The following is a 22,710-nucleotide window of genomic DNA, read 5'->3' as shown; positions in this document are numbered from 1 at the left end:
AAATTAATGCTGTGACTAACTGTATTCTGTGGTGTGTTTGCTTTTTTGGTCTAGCTTGGGAACATGATCACCATTTAAAACAATTTTTTTTTAAAGAAAAAAACAAGTATTCTCTATCACAAGCAGGTGAAATGGGCACAAATGGACTTTTGGGACAAAATAATTCTTAAGATATATATAGCCTCATGCTTTTTTTTTTTTTAAGATTTTATTTATTTATTTGTGAGAGATACAGAGAGTGAGGCAGAGACACAGGTTGAGGGAGAAGCAGGCTGGCTTCCTGTGGGGAACCTGATGCCGGACTTGATCCTGGGACTCAGGGATCATGCCCTGAGTGGAATGCAGATACTCAACCACTGAGCCACCCAGGCGTCCCTAGCCTCAAGCTTCTTTTTTTTTTTTCCTAGCCTCATGCTTCTAATAAAGTCATCTTTATACTCTTGAGATGATTAATCTATGATCCCTTAATAAAAAAGTCTTTTTTAATGAAAAAATTCATTTCATAAAGAGCCACATTATCTTTTTAAGATCATTTTTATCATTATTCTGCAGACTGGTAAAAACGTTTTTAATGGGGGCCTGTTCTAAGCTGCTATAGCCTCAGTACTAGTGCGGTTCTTCTAGAATTCTCTCTGCATTCCCTCTGATGAAATCCACAAAGTCAAGCTGACATCTTTTCCTGGTTCAAAACCACTCCCCTCTGCTAAACCTATCACCATGTTTCTCTTTCCTGTTGGAGGTAAAATGCTCAGCTCCCTGCACCCAGTAAGGAACTGGTCTTTTCTCTGCCACACTTCAGCCCAATTTGAGTAAAATGACATATGTACTTTATTTCTGGAACTCAAAGCTAAATGAAGCCACAAGAGAAAAATACAGAGCATTGCATAGGGAGGGGTGTTATCTTTTGTTAGAAATACAGGGGATGGAGGGTGCCAGTAAATGGCTAACAACTGGATCTGCAGGGGAAGCCGATTTCTATGATGTAACTATTCCCACCATGACTGATTTCCAGCTACCAGTGTGATGTCACTGACTGGATTGACCAGAGTGCAATTGGGTAGAGATACGCAGTGGTATACCATGACGTAGGATTTGCATCATTCAGATTCAGGTGGAATCTCAAGATCAGAGATAATAGTAAAATGTAGTAACAATTAATATATGATGAATTTTGACTACTTATTACCTTTGTTTTAAATATAATTTATTTAACTATAAGTTTATATGATTTAGTCTTTAATAATAACTGTGTTGAGCAACTGGCTCACAGGGGCACCTGGATGGCTCAGTCTAGTAAGCATCAGACTCTTGATTTCAGCTCAGGTCATGAGATCCAGTCCCAGGTTTGGACTCCATACTCAGATTCTGCTTGAGATTCTCTCTTTCCCCCCACCCCATTGTGTGTTCTCTCTCTCTCTTAAGAAAACAAAATAATACAAAACAAAACCAACTGGCTCACAAAATCCCTGAAATCTAACAATGGGTTTTTGTGAGGCAGTGCCATGGGGCTTTAGTGTACCACTGATGTAGACATACATTGAGCAGGAGACTGTTCACCTATACATTTTAAGTAGGAATATGTATCATGAAAAAACTTCCTAAGGTGATGGCTGTAGGGATCTGCCACTAGAGTTTTAGGGATACAATCAAACATATTTAAAATCATGTTTTCTTCTGAGACATCTGGGTTTTCTTTGGAGGCTCCCATCCTGATGTTGACCTTACTCAAAGCTACTCAACTTGCAAATTCTAGTGGGCTTGTAGCCAGAGGTGGTATAGCTTCCAGCATAGTTCACTTTCATATTTAAGTCAAGAGGGGGATGACCCTGTTATTCAGAATCACTGTTACACGTGAGTGAAAAATAATGGGGTTATATTTTACTTGCTTTAACTACATTTAGATTTAAATGAGTATAATTTCCTAAAACAATAACATAAATCCCAGAGAAGAAAACCTGCCTCTTGCAGGAATGCAAAGCCAGAATAAAGCATTTCAATATCTCCTTTCAATATCTCCTTTTCTACTTTAGCTGGGTGGTTAGTCTTCTGACAACCCAAAATATTATTTTAAGAGCTTGAGACACAGGGAGAGGGCATAGACAACCCAAGAGAAAAGGTTACAATCACAGTTTGGTGAAGAGAAAACACTCTCACAAAGATAATATGCCATGACATATTGTATTGAAGTGTTGCTTTCCATGAGAAATTCCACATCACAAGGTTCTCATGTAATACAGGACTAAAGTCTCCCCTAATCTCCAAATCCAGTGTCTAAGTGCTAGCATAACCTGCTGTGAAACAAGGCTCTTACATAAATCCTGCATGCTGTCATATTTCAGCTACAAAGGAGATTATATCTGCCAGGATAATTCCCAACAAGGAAAGTTACAGAAAAAGTAAATAGAATTTTCTCCCTCCACAGAACACCCAGCCCATCTCTTACATGTAGATAAGGTTTTGCCACATGTAGACTGACCATTTTTGGGTTAAAGAGCCCATGCAGAGATTTGATGTTTAAAGAGAAAAAGAAAATGAAAATTATGTGACACACTCTGTAGGGGATATTTTGAGAGCTAACTTGGGATGGTTTATCTAAAATGCATGGCCAGGGAATTTCTACCAATAGAAGGTCAGTAGAGTCTTCACATGAGAATTCCTGATCCAGAGTGACAGGACTGTGTACCTGGAGGCAAGCCTTCAGCCTTCAAAACCAGAACCGGTCAGCATTAAGACTGCCACATGATACCGGAAGTACTTAGCATTTTCTGTTTGTTATTCTTGATAAATTTCAGGTTGCAATCTTCAGTTTTTTTGGTCCTATCTTCATTTCCTAATCAAATTTTCAACTGCTTTAAATTTATGTGACTATAACATGCTAGTGTGTAACCCTGGTGCTGAGATCAACAAAGCCAACTTTCTCTTGTTTGCGTTCCCCTGTGTTCTGGGTTGAATTTTGCCCCACTCCCCAACTCCCACCACACTCCCAAAGTCTTATGCTGAAATTCTAACCCCCAGTACTGTATGGTGTGACCTTATTGGGAAATAGGGTCTTTACAGAGATAATCAAGCTAAAGAGAGATTATTAAGGTGGGCCCTGATCCAGTATGACTGGTGTTTTTATAAAAAAGGGAAATTTGGACACAGAGACAGACATACATGAAGGAAAGACTAAGTGAAGAGACATAGGGTATGGGACGAATGACCAACTGCAAGCCAAGGAGAGAGGTCTGGAATAGATCTTCCCTCATAGCCCTTAGAAGGAACCAACCCTGACCACAACTTGATTTTGGACTTCTAGCCTCCAGAACTGTTATTGAAGCCACACAGTCCATGGTACTTTGTTATGCATCCCTAGCAGATGAATATACCTAGGATATCCTAGAGGGCCAGATGACTATGGACAATAGAAGGTGCTTCCTCTTTCCTCAGACATTTATTCCTATCTGACAGTACCTTCAACTACCCCACTGGCATTATTAGAATTCATCTCTACCAATTTAAGTTCCTTTCAGGACATGATTCAGTCTTCTCAGCAAATACCAGACCTATGTGGGCTAATAGGAAACATCAACCTGTAACACCTACAAATAAAAACAAGTATCTGGGAAATTTGGCAATATAGATCAAAAGCATGAAAAGCCTTTATGTCCTCCTGTACTATCTAGTTCCAAAGACATATTCATGGGTGGACACAAAAATTGAAGTAGGAGGTATATCAGAGTTATTATTAATACAAAAAAATTGAAAAAAATGCCAAAAAATGGAAAGGGAATTATTGCACAATAGACAATTCATTAAATAAAAGAGTTATCTTGACATAATAAAATACCGTGTAGCCATTAAAATGCAGATTAAAAAATATGTACTGACATAGAAAATTCCCAAAATATATTTCAAATAAAATAAGTCAACTATAAAATAAAATGATCCCATGTTTGAAAGGGGAGGGCAGGGGAAGAAATGTTACTACTTTTCTTTGCTTTGTAGACTCATGGGTGATTTTATTGTCTTAAGTAGCAGTATTTTCTAAATTCTCTACAAAAAAACATGAATTCCTGTTATAATTAGAAAAAAACCCTTGGGTATAAGAATTCATAAAATAATTCTTATAGGGATGATCTTGAGATAATTTGGCCTACTTTTGAATTTATGTAACTTTTGTTTTCACATAATGCACATACATAAAAGCATACAAATCATAAATGTATAGCATGATGAATTTTCAAAGTCAAATACCCATGTAACCAGCTCCCAGATAAAAAATTTGAGCAATATTAGTAACCTAGAGATTTCCTTCATGCTCCCTCCTGTAACTATCCCCTAAAGGTAACTACTCTTCTATCTTCTAATACCATTATTAGTTTTCCCTCTTTTTTAGTTTTATGTAAATACATATACTCTTTTACTTAATGTTATTTTTGTGGAGATTCATCCATATTTTTACAAGTAGACATCATTCATTCATTCTCACTGCTGGATAGCAGGAATTGTCAAATTAGGGCTCATGGGCCAGCTGATGATTTTGTAAATAAAGTTTTATTAGAACACAGCCATGCCCATTTCTTTACATCTTGGCTGCTTTCATACTACAATGGCAGAGTTGAGTAGTTAAAACAGAGATCACATGGCCCATAAGACCTTACTATCTAGTCCATTACAGAAAAAGTTTGCCAACTTCTGCTATATAGTATTAATTATATGCCTATGCCACAATCTACATATTCATTCTACTTTGCATAAACAACCGTGTTGTTTCTAGTTTGGGGCTATAAGTTTAGAGCATTACCATATTCAGCAAGTAAAAATATAGAATTCCCAGTTAAATTGGAATTTTAGACAAATCAGCAATATTTTTAGTAGATCCCAAATATGGCCCGGCCAACCTGGGCTATAAGAACAGCATGGCCACTAACATTCAAATATGTGTCTTTTGGTGAACACATATACACAGTTCTTTTGGGTATATTTCTGGAGTGAATTGTGTATGTTCACATTCAGCAGATACTAATAAAGAGTTTTTTAAAGCAGTTATTCAAATTGATACTCTCATTGGCAGTGTATGATTTAGTTGTCAATCATTAATATAGTTAGTCCTTTTAATTTTAACCAGTCTGATAGGTGTGTAGTAGTATCCCACTGTGGTCTTTATTTGCATTTCCCTGATGACTAATGGGTTTGAGCATCTTTTCACGTGCTCAATTTGACACACGCGCACTTGCTCATTGACCATTTGGTTATGGGATTTGTGTGCGTGTATGCGTAGTGCCTATTTAAGACTTTTGGCCATTTTTTGTTGTTGTTGGGTTATCTGCCTTTTCCATGCTAGTCAATGATTTATGGCACGATCTGGCATAAAATAGTGAAGTGGAACAATCAGATTTTTTTCTCTCTTTTTTCCTCTTTCATTCTCTCTTTCTCTGGAATATGACCTGAAAAAGATGTGGAAAAAAAAAAAGATGGGTTTCGGCATGACAGGATCTGAAAATTCATAAGGTGACAGAGCATCACCGGCCAACAGAACTTTCTCAAATGACAGGAATGCTCTGTATCTGAGATCCTCACTAGCCCCATGTAGCCTCATTGTTTGAAAGGTGGCAGTTGTGACTGGGAAGTGATAGTTACATTTTAGTTAATTTTAATTAATTCAAGTTTAAATAGATACATGGGGCCAGGGGCTACATAATTGAATAGTACAGATCTCATAGATGGCCCAAGCATAAGCCAGTTATGAATAAGCTAGTGTAGGGATCCTAGCTAAGATAGTCAAAGGAGAGTTTCTTCTTTTTTTTTTTATTAAAGTTTTAATTTTTTTTTTAAGTAATCTCTATACCCAACGTGGGGCTAGAACTCATGACACTGAGATCAAGAGTCACCTGCTCTAGTAACTGAGTCAACCAGGTGCCTCTCAAAGGAGAGTTTCTGTTTCTAAATTCCCAGGAGCTGTTGAGATGAGACTGGTCTGAAGAGTTTTGAGTGGCTGGAGCTGTTTTCATGTCCCCTCTTACAGTGGTCTAATTTTATTATTGTTCCTGTTCTTAGATTTCTGTAAGATTGCATCTCCCTTGTACTGCCCCAATGCTGGTTTTTCAGCTTTTCTGTGTTCTTAAGTAAACACAACGAAATGAATCTTTTCCAAGTGACTTTGCTGTGACTAAATTGACTAGTTAGCTCAGAATACTACAAAGTCCTCTCCCTTAGGAAGAACCAAATTTTACCATTAAGACCTTGACCAGACTTGCCAGCTTTACCAGTACCTCTTGAGGTGGCTGCAAAATTCATAACACCTTTCCCTCTCTGGGAAGACTCCCAGACACACAGGAATAGGTCCTGAGTGACCATATCTAAGATGACAAGATCATCTTCTCTCTAGAGGAGTGGTTCCAAAACCTTCATGCAGGTCTGAATCAGCTGGAGGACTTCTAACAACACAGTTTGTGGGATCCATCTCTACAGTTTCTTTGCCAGTGGATCTGTGGATAGGGCCCCGGGCATTTGCATTTGTAACAAGTTCTCAGGTGATACTGATGTTTTGGATCTGGGGCCCCACACTTTGGGAACCACTGCTGTAGATAATTAACTCAGGGATAGTCACCCTGAGATAGGGCTATCAGCTTGTCTCAGGAATTTGTGACTTGGAACAAAGAGATGTGGAGACTGAGGGCTGTTAAAGCAGCCCTCTGAAGAGAAGTTCCAAAAACTACCACTGTTTCAGTTCTCTGAGCTGGTCAGTTCCTGCTTGTAGGTGGAACCTTGGTTACTTAATCCTGTCACTTAATCCTATTACTTTATTTTCCATAAATTGGCCACAGAAAAGTTTCTGTTGCCTGCTCCTAAAAGAACTAGAACTAAGACACAAGTATATCAGTTACGGGTCCCACCAGAAAAACAAAAACCATTCGAAGTATTTAAAATAGATATAATACAGTACAGGGAATTGGTCATGGGGTGTTAGGAAGTCTGAGAAGCCAAATGTGCAATAAGAGATTAGCAACAGCAGGAAGCTACCTCTACCCCTACGCTGGAAGGACAAGGGGAGAAAGTGGCATTAACAGAGGCTGGGGTGAAGTGGAAGAAGGTCCAACCTTGATGGGAAACATGGGAAAAACATGGGAAATGCTGCTGCCCTTGCCAGAAACATCATCCAATGTTACTCTGTGGAAGTGGAAATGGAGAAGTACCCTGGTCTCATGCTTTCTATTGCTTCTAACCTCTCAGCAGTGCCTCTCTCTGCTCAGGAGTCTGGGGAAGATGATCTGTGATAGTGAGGACAGCTTGGGGTAGTGAGTAAGGACAAGGCATGGATCTGAAAACAAGCCAAGGACTAGCACTGTTCAATGTGGATTTCTCATGTTTTGTTCTTCAAAGTACATTTTGTTTACTTACAAATTAGTGATATAATATGTGCTCGCTATATAATTTCTAATAGTTTCTTGTTAACACATTTTTAAAAATTTAAGTAGCTCTTTATCATTTCATAATTAAGGGTGGTGATTTGAGATAATCTCCAGGGGAAAATTGCAAATGATAACAAGAACTAGTATCTGAATTTTCAATGTCAGAAGTGTTTTTATATGTCTCATCTAATTTAGTGCTCAAAAGTCTTGTGAAGTAGGTTTTACTGTTAACTCCATTTTAAGAATAAGGAAATCGAGGCGCAGAGGAGAGTAAGCAACACAGAATAAGCAAAGTCATGTCGCTCAAAAGTGGTAAAATGGCATGATCCCAAACCTGGGCTTAGCACATAACTTCAATTGTTGCAAACACCAAACTATTGTGTGAAAACACATGCAAAGCTACAAACTTAAAATTCTTTCTCTGTTTATATCTCCCATTTCCTCCCTTATCTAAAACCCAAAGTGTAGAGTAAAACCTTGTAACCAGAACTGAGAGAGGTTATTTTGAAAGATCAGCAAAATACCCCAAGGCATTACCTTCCCCCTCCTCCACCTGTAGATGGTCAATTAAATCTATTCTCAGTAGTCCCACAGCTTCCTAATTAATAGGCAATGATTATGGGGGCAAGACAGGGTCTTTCATAAGATCATTCTAGAACAACAGCAATCATTTAAAAAGAAAAGAAAAAAAAAGCAAAGAAACCCTTTGAGCATATAAATTAAGCTAGACAGAGTGGGTGTGTTTGATGTCTCAGGAGACTACTTAGTCACTTAGAATTAAATACAAACACATACAATGAGAGTATGTGAATGTATGTGCAAGCATCTCATAGAGAGGTAGAGAGAGACAGTAGTTCCCTTCTGTCTAGATAGAAGTTGTTAATCCTCCTCTGGTCCCACATCCACAGACTGCATTTCTGATGCTGAAGAGCCATCTTTGTTTCCCCTGGTTACCAATGAAACAGCATGCAGGGATCAGTTCAAATCCGTCACCACTTACAGAAAAATGCTCCCAAATATAATACCTTACTTTCTGTATTTGTTACCTATATTTATTTCTATTGAATAGGAAGGACAGCTCACACGTGTGCATTCACACATTTCTGTGCTTAGAGTCTACTGTATGACGTCCTTTATACTTAGAAAGGAGCTGTGTAACATGGCACATCCCTATATTAATTGCTATAGAAAATGGATTTTTTTTTTTCTGCAGGCAGGCTCCATCTTCTCCTTCATTGCTGAAGACCCAAGAGAAATTGGTGCAAAGTGATTTGTCCTATAAAAAGTTACTCCTCAGAGTATACCTCAATAATATACTTTTATCTATAAGGATGAGCCCTGCCTTACAGAGAGTCTCCACATCCAATTTATTGACTCAATAAATTTCAGGCTCACTGATTATGTTTCCATCTAAAAGCTTTACACAGTTATAAAACTGGAGAGCCTTTAGAATCATTTCAGGTCAAGTTTCTTTCTGAATATTTTTCCACAATGAGCTGTAACACATTGAGCCTACCCATTAACTAGAATATCACTGATTATACTCTTGATCTGATGGCCAAGGGAACATTTGCATTGTCTGGGTTCCATTGAACAATATTTGAAATGGATAGAATAGCTCAGAACATTCAAAGTTATCTTCCTTCAGTGGAGAAAAATGTGTCTGGTCTGTAAGAAATAGGCTTGTTAAAAGAAAATCAGAATTCAGCACTAAAACTCCTCTCTCAGCAAAACAAAGCATCTCTCTCTCTCTCCCCTGAGATCCTCAACCACTTCCATGAATATTTTTCTCTTGAACCCAAGTAAGTGTTGCATAATGAAATGAGAAAATAAGAGTGATGAGCTTTCCGCCAATAATTAGGTGGAGTTGTTTGAAATCCTTATCGTGAATTTTTTTTCCCCCACAAGATTTACAGTCTTCTAGCGATTTTGCTAGTGGAAATAAGGATTTGAGCTGATCCTTATTTGTGATTGAGACACATCAAGTGCCATTATAATTTACAACTGGATTAACTAGATGAATTGATTTCTTCTATTCACTTAAAAAGACACCTGGAGATTTGCTCTCGGTGTTAATTTTTGATAATACTTGATATTCATTGAATAATGAAAAAGGTCACGGAAAAATTGCGCATACTGAATGCGAAATAAGATCTTCCTGAAGGGTCAGATCTCTGCTACAACACCTTTCGCTTACCTTTAACTAAACCTTTGCCTGTATTAAGATCTTGGCATTCATGAACAGCACGATGTTGTTTGGCTTCGGTCATCTAAAAAATATTTTAGAGAAAGGTATGGGAAATGAGGGGAGAGTGTTGCGGATCTAAAAGCCCATGTGTACATATGTGTCGTCCATTAAAACTTTAACAAGGACGTCGTCCTCCCGGGAGTGGAGAGCCGTGGGAGCGGGAAGTCAGCTGCAGGGAAGAACAAAAGCATGGCCGCGCGATACTACTATCTCTGCCGCCGCGGCAGGCTCCCGGACCGAGGGTTGCAGCGACTGTCGATTACACCGCATTTTTATCAGTGACAGCCTCCGTTATCCCGCCAGCTCAGCCAACTAGGCTGGTCCCTGCGTTCTGGTTGGTCACCGGACTCCGTTAAATGGGGGAAGGAGAGAGGACGGAAAGGTGAATCGTACTTAAGTGGGGCACACGGCGATCCCCGTCTTCGGGGCCGGCACCGCCTCATCGTCGGGGACGCGGGGGAATTCCGGGACCGCTTTTAACCCAGAAACCAGTGCGTCCTACTAATTAGTTTCTACGCGCAGGGAAGGCGGTGGAAGGCTTCATCTTCTCTTTCCAGCAGGGGCCAAGAGCCGGGTTGGTCAGAGCTGCCCGGCCCGTGCGCACCAGCGCCGGACCCCTGGTGGCCCTCGGAGCCGGCAGCGGGCGGAGTGGAGGTCAAGTCAAAGGGCACGACCGCTGGGTGCCCTCCCCCTACCCGCCCTCGCAGGCGCTGTCCGCAGGTCGGCTTCGCGAACGACCACCGCTAACGCTGCGAGGCTGGAGGGCGGGGAGGGGGGGCGGGTCCCGGTGGGGGCGGGACCAAGGGGTGGGGACGAAGCGGCCGAGGGATACGTCGGGAAGTGTAGTTCTGCGAGCCCCACTTAGCGTAGCCGCCCAGCCTGTGCTTGCGAGAGCGAGACTACAACTCCCAGGGGTGTGCGGGCCCAGCTGGGGAGTCCATGCGCAGTGGGCGCCACATTGTATCCTATCAGGCGAGGAGAGGGTGATGTCACCTGCGAGTTGGTAACCTACGGGCGGCTGTGAAGGAAACTGTTTAACCGGATCCCATTGTACCCGGAGCGCAGAGCCGCCTTTCCAGCATGCAGGGGCTGCTCAGGTAAGGGGGACGTGCCGCCTCGCCCGCCGCACTCATTCATTAAGTAGCACCGCGCGGTGGCGCGGGGGTGGGCGCGCTTCCTGCGGCCGAGCGCTGGGTTCGCGGCGCGCCCTCCCGCTGCCTCTCCGGAGCCCCAGGGCCAGTAGGTAAATATTAAACCCGTCCTTCAGGTTGGGTCTGGGTGGGAACGGGACCTAGACAGCTCCCAGCTGCCAAGCTGGGTTTGGGAAAATGGCTGCAAGCGCGGCGAAAAGCTAGGCGAGCCCGGGGAAGGCGCCCCCGGAGACAGGGGTCCCTCCCTCCTTTCTTTCTGAGTCGCTGGGATGCCGAGAGGGCAGGCAGGGTACCACTCGCCGCCCTGCCGCGGCGTTGGGGCGCCGGGGGCTGCGGGCCCTGCCGCGGTCCGGAGCTGCCCGCCCGGGAGGCTCCGAGGCAGGCGCGGTGGACTCGGAGGTGGCGACAGGGAAGGAGGGACTCGTTTACCCGCCGGCCCGCGTCCGAGCAGAACCCCGAACATCGCTGCAGTCCTCACTCCAAGGTTTATTCGAAAGGGACGGGGTGACTAATTCCCAAAAAGTTGGAAGCCAAAGGTCTCCCTGGAGAGGAGGGAAACTCCTCGCGCTGCGGAAGGAGCAGGGGGGTGTTGGCGGACGGCGGGGAGCGGAGGCTGCGCCGCCTGCGGATCGGGTTCGTGGCGTCGCGGGGCGCTCCCGCCTCTCCCCGCGGGGAAGGGCGCATCTCGGCTCCCCCGGCTCCGATCGCGCCCGCCACAAAGAGCACCTGAGCGAGGGGGGAGCATCTGCCCCAAACCCTGGGCTGGGAGGTGGTGAGGCGGTGCGGGGTGTCGAATAATCCAATGATGAGGCTCGCTGTGGGGCAGGAGGGCTGGGCAATAGGAACCAGCTGGTGTCGAAAATCCCACTGCTTGGAATGGGCTTGCCCTCCTACTTGAGACGCGCGCGAGGCCCGAGAGCTCTACATGAATAGAGTCCTCTGGATTTCCTTTCCCTAGCTAGCACCCTCATTCTTTTCATCATATTCATTCATCAAACCCTGCGAATGGCTCTTAAGTTGTTCACAGCCTGGCGTTGGGGTGTTCTGCTCCCCCGCCCCCGGCCCCCTTCTAAAAATATTTTAGTGGGCCCAGGAATAGATACCAACGCTTTATTTCCTCCGCCTCGGTCCCCCGTCCGATCTCCACCCGCCAGAGAGCGTCAAGAGCAAATGCTACCCGTGACCGTTTTTGCTCTCCTTGAGTTGGTGGTTGCCTGAGACTGGAGAAGGACCGAGTGAATTGAAGCGGAGTTTGTCTGCAAGATGAATCCCGTTGCCATGGCGACTCCTGCCGTCGGAATCTTAACTGCTCCCACTGCTGTTTCAATTCGATGTGGCTCTGCGGGCAGCTGGGAGGGCGTGGCCAGTGGGTGTGTTCAAATGCTCGTTCCGGGCCCAGCTGCTCTCCCTACTTCACGCATTTCACAGTCCAGGCCTCTCGCCGTTCTCTCCCAAGTAGCTTGGACGCAGTTCAAAACCCCTTACCCCACTCTGTGTGCCCGTACCTGGACTCTCCCCTCTGTAGAAGTCAGAGTTCGGAGCCTGTTTCTTGAGGCAAGCTCTGAAAACTACAATGGAATGATCTCTTTTGCCTTACAGGCTAGATGCATACTTTTCCTAATAATGTACCTGACTGGGTTAGAGGCAGCTTTCTCAAGGAGGGCGTGTCCTCTGTTTTGCTTGAAGAGAGTCAGGCCACCAGTGATGGGCCTCCATTTGCTCTGGGTGCAGCTCTCTGGAAATTTATAGGGACAACTAATGACTGAAATTGAATTCTGGAAGTCAGTATCATCCCTTGTGGTTCTCATAAAATCTAAAAGCCTGCCGCCTGCCTAAAGGATGCAGGTCCTTGAAAATGAGGCAGACTGGGCAGAGATCTAGGAGGCCTGAATCTTGCTCTGCCTGTGTCATTGCTGGCTGCCCCACCCTGGGGTTAACCCTGTACCTCAGGGGACCTTGGGCAGTAGTAATGTGGTGGAGGGATAGATGGGGTTTCCCAAAGTTGATCCTAGGCATAAAATCTTGGCGACTCTACAGAGGGACCTGGTCATTGTCTTTTCTCAAAATAATCTGATGATGAGTTAAATTCAGCTTCTGACACTGTGGCTTTGAGTTAATATCTCTGAGCCTTACTTGTATGACTTGACTGGCAAAGGAACCTGGCTCTTCATGGCAGTCCTTCAAACGGGGCAAGGCAGTCACGTTACTATTTGTAATAATATTTCTAATATTACTAGTATTATCCCTGTATCTGGACTTCTAGTTATCCTTTTAGCTTAGAATTAATTGCTTAGGTTTTGCCTTTTTACAGATTCTTGTTGAATGCAATTATTTGTAATTTAATTGCACTAAGTGTAATGGAATTACACAAATATTTTGCTTCCTTTCTGCTTTTATTACATACCAAGGTGGATTATCACAGATATTGCAGATAAAGGGGGAAAAGGCTTTATCTGTGAGTGTGTGTATGCATGTGCATTTATGTGCAGGTAATTGCTTGGGGATGCTGAGTGCCAGGTGGTTGACATTCATCATCTTGTTTTGAGTAGGTGGTTACATCTTCAGGAGGAAACAGAGTCAGAAATTGTCACTCAGTTTTTAGTTTTGTCCTAGAACTTATCATTGTTACTTGTTTTATTTCCTGTGTCCCTATAATTCTGACAGCAGTTCTAATGTGTGGCTTTTTTTTTCCACTCCCCTAAGGTCTTTGAGGGCAGAGTCCTTGTCTTGTCCTTCTCTACCTCTCTAGCAGTTAGTGTTTGACCATTGGTAGGTATTTAATAAGTATTTGTTGAGTTAGTAGTAGAAACATGATTGGAGATTCAAGATTTCATCCTTTCCATTGATAGTTCTGGCATCAATTGTAATATTCCTGTAGCTTTCTGTGAAGTAGCTTCATCTCAGCATAAATGAAAACTATAAAGTATAAAAGGCCATGTGTTTGAAATGGATGTATTTTGTAATTATTTGCTTTTGGAATACATACACTCACAGACTTTTTTTTTTTTCCTTAAAGTTCTTGTTATAGCTCTTAATACAGTTATTACACCAAAGCAAATATTTCTATATTTCTAGATTTCTCTTGTACTATCCTTGACCCAGATAACTTTCCCAGGAGGTATACAACAAAATAGAGAGGCAGACAGACAGACAGACATCAAGGCAAAGATAATTATAGGTTTTGCCAGGCCACTTCTGGCAACCGAGGCACCATTTGGGTAGAGGAGCTGGACAATGGCTCTTTCCTGGGACTGAGGGTGGGGGTGGGTGGATGGTAGTTTCCCCATAAACAGGATCAGTTGTCCCATGCTGGCTACTGTGAGAGAAGAATGGGGTAGGGAACATTTGTCCAATATTTGTAACATTTTGTTTATCATCCAACAGTCAGATTTTGTAGGTTTTCAGAAGTATAAATTAGTGAGGAGGCGTGATAGTAGCGAGGGTGCAGTGGGTCATGTCCTTGGGTGGTGCTTACAGGAGCTTAGTGAGTAGGTGCCAAGGAATTTGAATCCTGGCTTTCTTGCTCTGTGGATAGGCTCTGGGTGTTAAGAATGCCTGTGTGTCTGTGTGTGGTTTTATTTGAGCTACTTTGTTTAAAAGGCTGCTTTTAGTGTTGGTACTGTGGTCTTCAGAACAAATAAGGTGTTTACAAACAAAACATGGTTAAGATTGAAAGTGTTTCATTGTGTAAATATTTTGGGGATGTTATAAAGAGTGGCTTTGGCTTGAGAATCTTGAGGTCTTCTGTGAAATCACTTAAAAAGTTACAGCTGTTGGATCAGGGGAAACAAGCTTTTCCAACAAAGCTTGGTACCACTGTAAGCCTTAGGTGTTTGGTTCAGGAAATAATCACAGAGCTTGTAACTTCTGTGGGGCCCTCCCTGGCTTCATGTCATGCTCCTGGTGTTTCTGAGTTTTACGTCTATCCTTCTATTGAAGGAAACAAAGCAACTTTGCCAATTTAGGTTAGCAAACTCGTTCAAACTCTAGAGGGCATGGTCAAAATGAAAATTCTTCTATTCGGTTTTGTGATTTTTCTTCTTTGAATAAGAGATGTGGACTGCTGTCAGTGATTTTGGCATTACAATTTCTAACTTGGTAAAAGAGGAAATCTTCCAAGTGAATATGTATCCTAAACACTCACAGAATCTGTCCTTAGTGGTTTCCCCAGAGCTCAGTTTAGAGGCAACTGATTTCACAGGTACTATTTAAGAAATCAGTAAGGAGGGCAGTTTCTCTATGTGGCTTGGGGGTAGCATCTCGTTGGTGGGGCAGACTGGGGTGGGGGATACCTCTTTTGAGGTTACACTCGCTTAGCAAGTGTACTGTTTCTGTAGATTGTGTCTAGAGTGTCTGAGAGCAGCTGATAGAAATTAGAATTGAAGGATGGATCTGAAGTGTCTCCCTGCCCCTCTGGTTCCTCCAAGCCACCACTTAGTACCCCCACTGAAAGAGGGACAGTTGGAGATGAGATGCAAGTTGATTTTGATTACCTGTATTCCACTCTAGCAGGCTATTTTTGCAGGAAAAAAGAAAGTTTACCTTTTCATTTTCTGGCATCCTTTCCACTGTTCCAGGAGGAGAGAACTGAGTATTTCAAAGTGAGTTTGCATTCATAGTACACAGGCCAAAAATTAGTTAAATGCTAATTAATCCAGGAGGACTGCATCAAGTATATGGAGGCCTCTCCTTGCATCTCCCGTTCCCTATATCCTCCTGTTCCAGCAATTAATCTGAGGTTACCAAATCCATACTCAGCTTTGGTGAGCTTCATTTTCCTTCTTGATGTTTAAAGCACTCTTATTTGTTTGTTTGTTTTTAAAGATTTTATTTATTGATGAGAGACACAGAGAAAAGCAGAGACATAGGCAGAGAGAGAAGAAGCAGGCTTCCTGTGGGGAGCCTGATTGTGGGACTGGATCCCAGGATCACCACCTGAGCCAAAGGCAGACGCTCAACCTCTGAGCTACCCAGGTGTCCCAAAGCACTCCTGGTGTTTACCCCTTTTGTGACTTTCTGTAGTAATGGCTACTCTTATTTGGAATGTGTGCTCCTCTGAGTGTCTAAATTCTCCTCATGCCCTCAGATCCATTTTGAGTGCCACAGATTCCAGGAAGCCTTCCCTGCTTCAGCTTTTACTGATCTCTTCTGCTCCTTTCTCTTAGAGCCCTTAACCTGACCATAGAACTTACCATAGCTAACATGATGCTAATAGTTAATTAAGGTATATAATGTGCTTACCTTGTGCTAGGCCCTTCCTGATACTTTACATGGGCTTAAATACCATTTACTCCTCTCAGCAGCTCTGTGAGATACATACTATCATCATCATTTTACAAATGAAGAAACTGAGGCATGAGTAAGTTAAGGAACTTGCCTAGGTCATACAACTGGACACTGGCAGAGTAGATTAGGGACCCAGGCAGCCTGGTTCTTTACACCCCATACTATTGCTTTGCCTCTGGTTTACCTAGGTGTTAGAGTTTTTTCTTTCCATCGAGTTTGGGGGAATCACAACTTTCTTTGTATCTCTTAATTCTGAAACAGTGCTGTGTCAATAAGAGCTGCGCCTGTTGAGAGTAAAAATCCTTCAGTTAATGGTTTCTTAAAGTCTGACTCCCTGGAGCAGCAAATGTTGCATGAGATTAAAAATGTAACATTTGGGTCTTTGGATGATAAAACTTTTGAATTCACTCTTCTTTACTATGTCTGTGATAGGCAAATTATTCGAAAAGAGAAATGCTCTTATATACCATCTCTAATTCCATTTGGAGCCTGTCCAGCATTCACTGTATTTGTTAACTGAGATAACTTTTCAATAGGTTGAATCTCTTATCTGAAAAAAACCCTTCTCACCCAGAACAGAGCCTCAGAAGCCTGACTGGTGAGTTAAGACTCCCATAACTTCTGAGCTTCCCACCTCCCTGTTGTCTTTTAACATAAATCGTGAAAGCTCTTTTGAAAGGGAAATAATGAAGACTTGAGTAGTAGTCAAACATGTAATCTAATATTGGCTAATCCTTAGATATTAAAATAAGCTTTTTTATTTCCCACCTCAGAAGGGAGACTTTACTTATCTTTACAGTGAAGCAAATTTAGTGTCAAATATACAATTTCAGTTCTTCTAAACTATAGCCACTATTGTGAATTAAATGTGGAAAGTGAGGAAAAGCAGGTTCAGTTTCCAATGTCATTGGTACAATTTCCTGACTTACAGTAGATCTTTTCCTTTTGGCTTAAAACTGGGTATTATGCCACTTTGACAATATTTAATGAAGACAATTGAGTCAAACTCAAACTGTGTCATTTAGGGAAATAATAGGACAACTATGCCCTTACAAAATATTGCTAGGAAAAGAAAAAACAAAAGGCTTATTGGCCGTGAGGAATTATCTGGCCAATATTCATTTATCCAACGCACATTGACTCCAGGAGCTTTTTCTTTTATTCATCTTGTTAACACTCCCTAAGTATGTCAGTCACCTTTAGTAATAACCTGAGTTCCTTCTGTTCTATAAATTGCACCAGGAATTGGAATTGAAGGTACCTTGTATTTTGTCAGGTACATAATTAGGGTCAACTATTAAACTGGTTTTTGTACTTTTCATTTCTGGAAAAAAAAAAAAAAGAATCTGTGTGATCGGCAAACATTGCCCATCTGATGGGCTTTCTGAATTCAGGCTTCCAAGAGTAGATAGCCCAGATCCGAGCTTTGGGCATTGTCTGGGCAATAAAGATGCCCTCTTTTGCTTTCTAAATGAGTTCCTATATTCTTGCTTTTTTGGCTAAGCTCACTTTGTTGGTGATGTACAAATTGGGTCAAGGCTGTACGGTTTGCCTTCTTTTGGAGCCACAGACTCTACCTGAAATTTTAGTCAACTTTAGAAAAAAAAAAAGATGTTTTTTAAATTTGAATTAATGTGTGTGTGGTTTTTTGTATGTTGGTTGGTTTTGTGTGTGTGTGTGTGTGTGTTTAGGGAGGCTCCATTCTTAAGGAGGGACTTGAACTCACAACCCTGAGATTAAGAGTCCCATGTTCAGGGGACCCTGAATGGCTTAGTCAAATGTGGGGCTCTTGATTTTGACTCAAGTCATGATCTCAGGGGCCTGAGATCATACTGCATTGAGCCCTGTGTCAGATTCTCTCTCTCTCTGCCCCCCCCCCCAATTTGCGCTCGCTTTCTTTCTCACTCTCTTGAATAGATAATCTTAAAAAAAAGTTGCATGTTCTACTGACTAAGTCAGCCAGGTGTCCCTCCCCGCTTTAAAAAAATTCATCATGCTCTTGGCAACAAAGGAGACTAGACCGTACACTGTGGATATATTAATGCATGGCCATAACCACAATGGGCAAAATATTTCATATTTTAATATGAACTGATGGGGATCTGTTTTTTTCAGACCCCATAAGTTAGAGGCCAGGCTTTGCCAACAATTTGCGAAGGAGCTATGTGTTCTGACAGGTGTCCTATGAAGAGTGGATCAGAACTAAGAGCAGCTTCCTAAAACTTTGCCAAAGCCCCATAGCCTTGGTCTTTTCTGGTTTTTGGAGCTGTGACAAGTCATTAGTGATATTTTGGTGCCATTTCTTGGCTTTGCTATTCTTCCATAAAACTTTCACAGATTTGCATCCTAGAAGAGTGAGGGATGGTGGTCAAAACCATTCACCAGGTCAGTTAGATTGTTCAAATGTATCTAAATTTGTATTTGTTTCACAGAGAGTTGGTAAAACCAAGAAGTGAAATGTCTAGACATGAGTTAAGTTAGAAACTGTAGTTATTCTTTTTTTTTTTTTAATTTAAATTCAAGTTGTTAACATAGTGTAGTATTTGTTTCAGGAGTAGAATTTAGTGATTCATCATTACGTATAATAGCCAGTGCTCATCCCAACAAGTGACCTCTTTAATGCTCATCACCCAGTTATCACATCCTCCCACCCTCTTCCCCTCAGCAACTCTCAGTTGATTATCTATAGTTAAGAGTCTCCCATGGTTTGCCTGTTTTGTTTTTTAAAGATTTTATTGATTTATTCATGAGAGACAGAGGCAGAGACATAGGCAGAGGGAGAAGCAGGTTTCCTGTGGGGAGCCCAATGTGGGACTCAATTCTGGGACCCACGATCGGGTCCTGAGCCAAAGGTAGACAGGCCACCCAGGTGCCTCTCTGTTTTTATTTTGTTTTTCCTTTCCTTCCCTTATGTTCATCTGTTTTGTTTCTTAAATTTGACATGTAAGTGATATCATATGATATTGTTTCTTTGACTTATTTTGATTGGCATAGTATCTTCTGGTTCCATCCATGTTGTCGCAAATAGCAAGATTTCATTCTTTTTGATGACTGAGTAATATTCCATTATATGTATATGTATATATACCACATCTTCTTTTCTGGGACAAGGAGATTAGAGTAAGGGCCCTTCTAAAAATTGAGAATTTATTACCAAAAATATTGTAAAAAAGGAAATGTAGCAGACAAATCATTTGAAAGTCCTTGCTGCCATCTCCTACTCTCGAAAGTTGGTGAAATTGTGAATATAAGAAATGACATATGGTTTTATCCCAGGTAAGTGACATAGGACGTATTTTTTTAAATGAACCCCATATCAGTGGTTATTTGATTTAGGATAATGGTGGCAAATGAAAACATTTCCATTTATTTCCCATTCTGTATGTAGCAATCTTGTTTGCAATGAGAGGTGCCCCTCCTCCCTGCAATTACTCAGCACTCGGTAATTTGAGCAAAAGTCAGAGACAGTATGGAATGAATTGGGCTGGAATTGAAGGCAGTGTCTGAGACTGCATCATGTTCTCAGAACATTAAATGAAAGGCCTGTTATTTTCTCATTTTAAAAATCAAGAATGGAGATTGGACTAGAAAACCTCCATGACCCATTTAGGGCTTGACAGTCTATGTAGGTGACAGTTTCAACAACAGAAGTTCCAGGAACTGTGGCAAGAAACTGCCTTGCGTATGACATTTTCTGCTAAGGGATTGGTTTAAAATTTTAAAGAATATATATACTATTTTTAGTTTGACCTAGTTTCTTTTCAGGCTGTGATTGAAGCTACCTTTCTAACATACTTTGTCTGTCTTACTATACTCTTGGAATTGTTCTTTGAGTCTAGAGGGCCCCTTGTCAGTTCTGCACTCATAGCCTCCCTGTGGGCAAAGAAGAAGATTGTCCCCAGTCCGACAGGTTTCATGAGAGGGGAGCCACAATCACTGACATCACAAATGAGTATGTCTTCCCCCTTAACTTCCTAATTAAGAATAGGTAGCTGTGTGGAGCAGAGAGGGGGGCTGCTTTCATTTTAATCCTCTCAAGCTCAGATTGTTTTTCTGGTGAAATAAGTTGGGGGAAGTAGGTGGAGAGGAGGACAGAGGGTGTGACTGGGTCTCACTTATCTTATCATTTGTTTCCCTCTGGATTGCATTTGTTTACACTGTCTCCTCAGGCCAGGAATTCCTTCAACAGAAAGCATGCATACACACGGGGATATTCAGATCTGATCCGGGCTTCCTTCTTCTTGTGCTCCATTTGCTGACTTGGCTGTCTTCTCGACAGCCAGATCTGCAAGGAGGGCTGGATATACCTAATCTGTTTTTAATTCTTCTGTTATGTGGAAAAGAGATCTTAAAACAGAGGCTTGGGGCAACCATGTTCATGTTTTTCTGATGGAAGAAGAGGTTTCTGATGGAAAAAGATCAGTAGGTTTAAGTTTAACGTTTATGTATGACTTATTTATTTTGGTAGAGAGTTTAGTCATGAATGTTTGGCACCTTGAAATGAAGTTTTTTCACCTTTTGGTCACTCTGATGTAATTGCATAGAGAAAAAAGAGTCACCAGTTCATTTTAGGTTCAGATGTGAGTAATCTTAGCAATTCACTTAAAACTCTTGGGCCTCTGTTTCCTCATCTGTGAAACGATACGAATTTTCTAAAATTTTATGAGAATGCTGTCCTACAATAATGACTGCACTTGTATGCCATTGTGTAATATCCACTGGATGTCCCTAGAATGGAGCTAGGATGAGAATGAGAATGAGAGGAGAACTCAATTTTTTCACCTTCAGAGTTTCCAACGTTGGTTCCTGCTCTTAGCACTATAAAACTGAGATGCTGAAGCTAAACCCTTAAAATCTGATCACTCGTCTGTTCTTAACTGAACAGCTTCTAGTTATGTTCTCCACTCCTAGGGCTCAGAAAGTTCCATAGGATATAAGGGATGAGGTTAGGCAGTGTCTTGGGTGATCCTCCAATTCTACTTAAATTGATAAACTCTTTATACCAGAGTTTGACTACCAGTGGCACACAGAATGGATGTAGCCAACTGTCATGTTTTGTTTGGCTAATACAATGTTGTTTTGAAAAATGGAATGATTTTAGTGAGCATTTCATTCTGATTTGGTACACTACAGTCTAGTGCCTCATACAGAGCCACTTTGTTTACGTGATATTTTTATCCTTGGACCTTGAAGGCATTTGAGTTTGCTATCCCTATTTTAAATGAAATTAAAATTGTTTTTTTTTTTTTTTAAGATTTATTTATTTATTTATGAGAGAGGGGGGGGCAGAGAGGCAGAGACACAGGAGGAAGGAGAAGCAGACTCCGTGCTGGGAGCCCGACGTGGGGTGGGACTCTATCCCGGGACTCCAGGATCGCGCCTTGGGCCAAAGGCAGGCGCTAAACCGCTGAGCCACCCAGGGATCCCCCGAAATTGAAATTGTAATGAGAGTCTCTTCAAACCAGTGGGCTGGCAAATGACCTAATCCAGGGTTCCTCCACTTTAGCGTTATTGGCATTTTGGACAGAATAATTCTTTGGTGTAGGGGGCTGTACTTTGTATGGTGGGATATTTAGCAGCATCCTTGGCCTCTACCCATTCAATACCAGTAGCAACCTTACCACCCTTTTAACAACCAAAACCATCTCCAGACATTGCCAAATGTCCCCGGGGGGGCAAAATTGGCCTTGGTTGAGAGCCAGTTGACAGATTTTGGATGGCCTGAGAACTTTAAACATTGGATGAGGTTTGGATATTTTGGGATAAATTGGAATTCATCTGGGGAACCGAGCTACCTTGCTGTTTTTATTTATTTGGGCAGTTGGTGAGAACAAAACAAAGGTCAGTGGATTAGACCCTATGAGGTCATTTCTCCATTCTTCCATGACCACTGCCTGGGAGGCCAGCCACATTTTAAGAACATATTCTTGGTCACCACAGGGGACTCTCTTGAGACACTGATGCTGGGTCAGGACAAACCCACCAGAGTTAGCAGATAAACAACTTTGAAGCCCATGGCCTTGTGTTGGTAGGTCAGTAATGTTATCTGTGGATAAGGAATATGAGGCTTTGGGGAAAGAAGAGGTTGGCTCTGTCACTATTGTTAAAGGCCAGAATGCTTAGAAAAGGGGAGGGGGTTTTCAGCCTTTTAAAATGACTGCTTATCTCACATTAGCAATGTGGGAAGAGCTCTGAAAAAGATTTCATTTTTCCCCCTCTCCCTCAAACAAGAATGTCTTTAAAACTTGAGTTTAAAACTTGGGCTTTGTCAACACTCAAACTTGGCTCTGAGAAAAACACTGGTAAGATCTTCAGTGTACTTAAGGGGAATGTGATGAAGTTCTGATTAACCAACCCAAACTCAGTTCTTGAGCAACTAGTGCAAAAATAGTGCTGAGGGAAGTACACAGTTTCAGTTAAAACAGAAGCCAAAGTCCCTTCTCAGAGATTTAAGTGGGACTTCTGAAGGGGTCCATGCCTCTTACTTAAGGTTGTGTATTGGTTCTCTGCCCTGGAGGGGAGTCAGAACATCTCTGCTCTGGGGGATGTGTCAGGATTCTGATTTAGTCAAGTGTCCGAGTTTGGGCCTATCTCCAGGGTTCTTCAAGCTCCCCAGGTAATTCTGATATTT

The 22,710-nt window shown here is 42.0% G+C and overlaps 1 protein-coding gene across 3 annotated transcripts in view; it reads left to right on the top strand.

Annotated features, from left to right (window-relative positions):
- Positions 1-10,625: 10,625 nt before the first annotated feature.
- Positions 10,626-22,710, top strand: part of DAAM1 (dishevelled associated activator of morphogenesis 1) — a 167,351-nt gene continuing 155,266 nt past the window's right edge. The window contains exon 1 of one of the 3 annotated variants that reach the window (XM_055304525.1): positions 10,626-10,739. The gene's annotated coding sequence lies outside the window, so the exon portion shown is untranslated. The other 2 variants (XM_055304527.1, XM_055304528.1) reach the window with 2 other exon arrangements.

Source organism: Nyctereutes procyonoides, unplaced genomic scaffold (assembly GCF_905146905.1).
Source record: "Nyctereutes procyonoides isolate TBG_1078 unplaced genomic scaffold, NYPRO_anot_genome, whole genome shotgun sequence".
NCBI lineage: Eukaryota > Metazoa > Chordata > Mammalia > Carnivora > Canidae > Nyctereutes > Nyctereutes procyonoides.
This window is presented reverse-complemented; position numbering and strand designations above follow the sequence as displayed.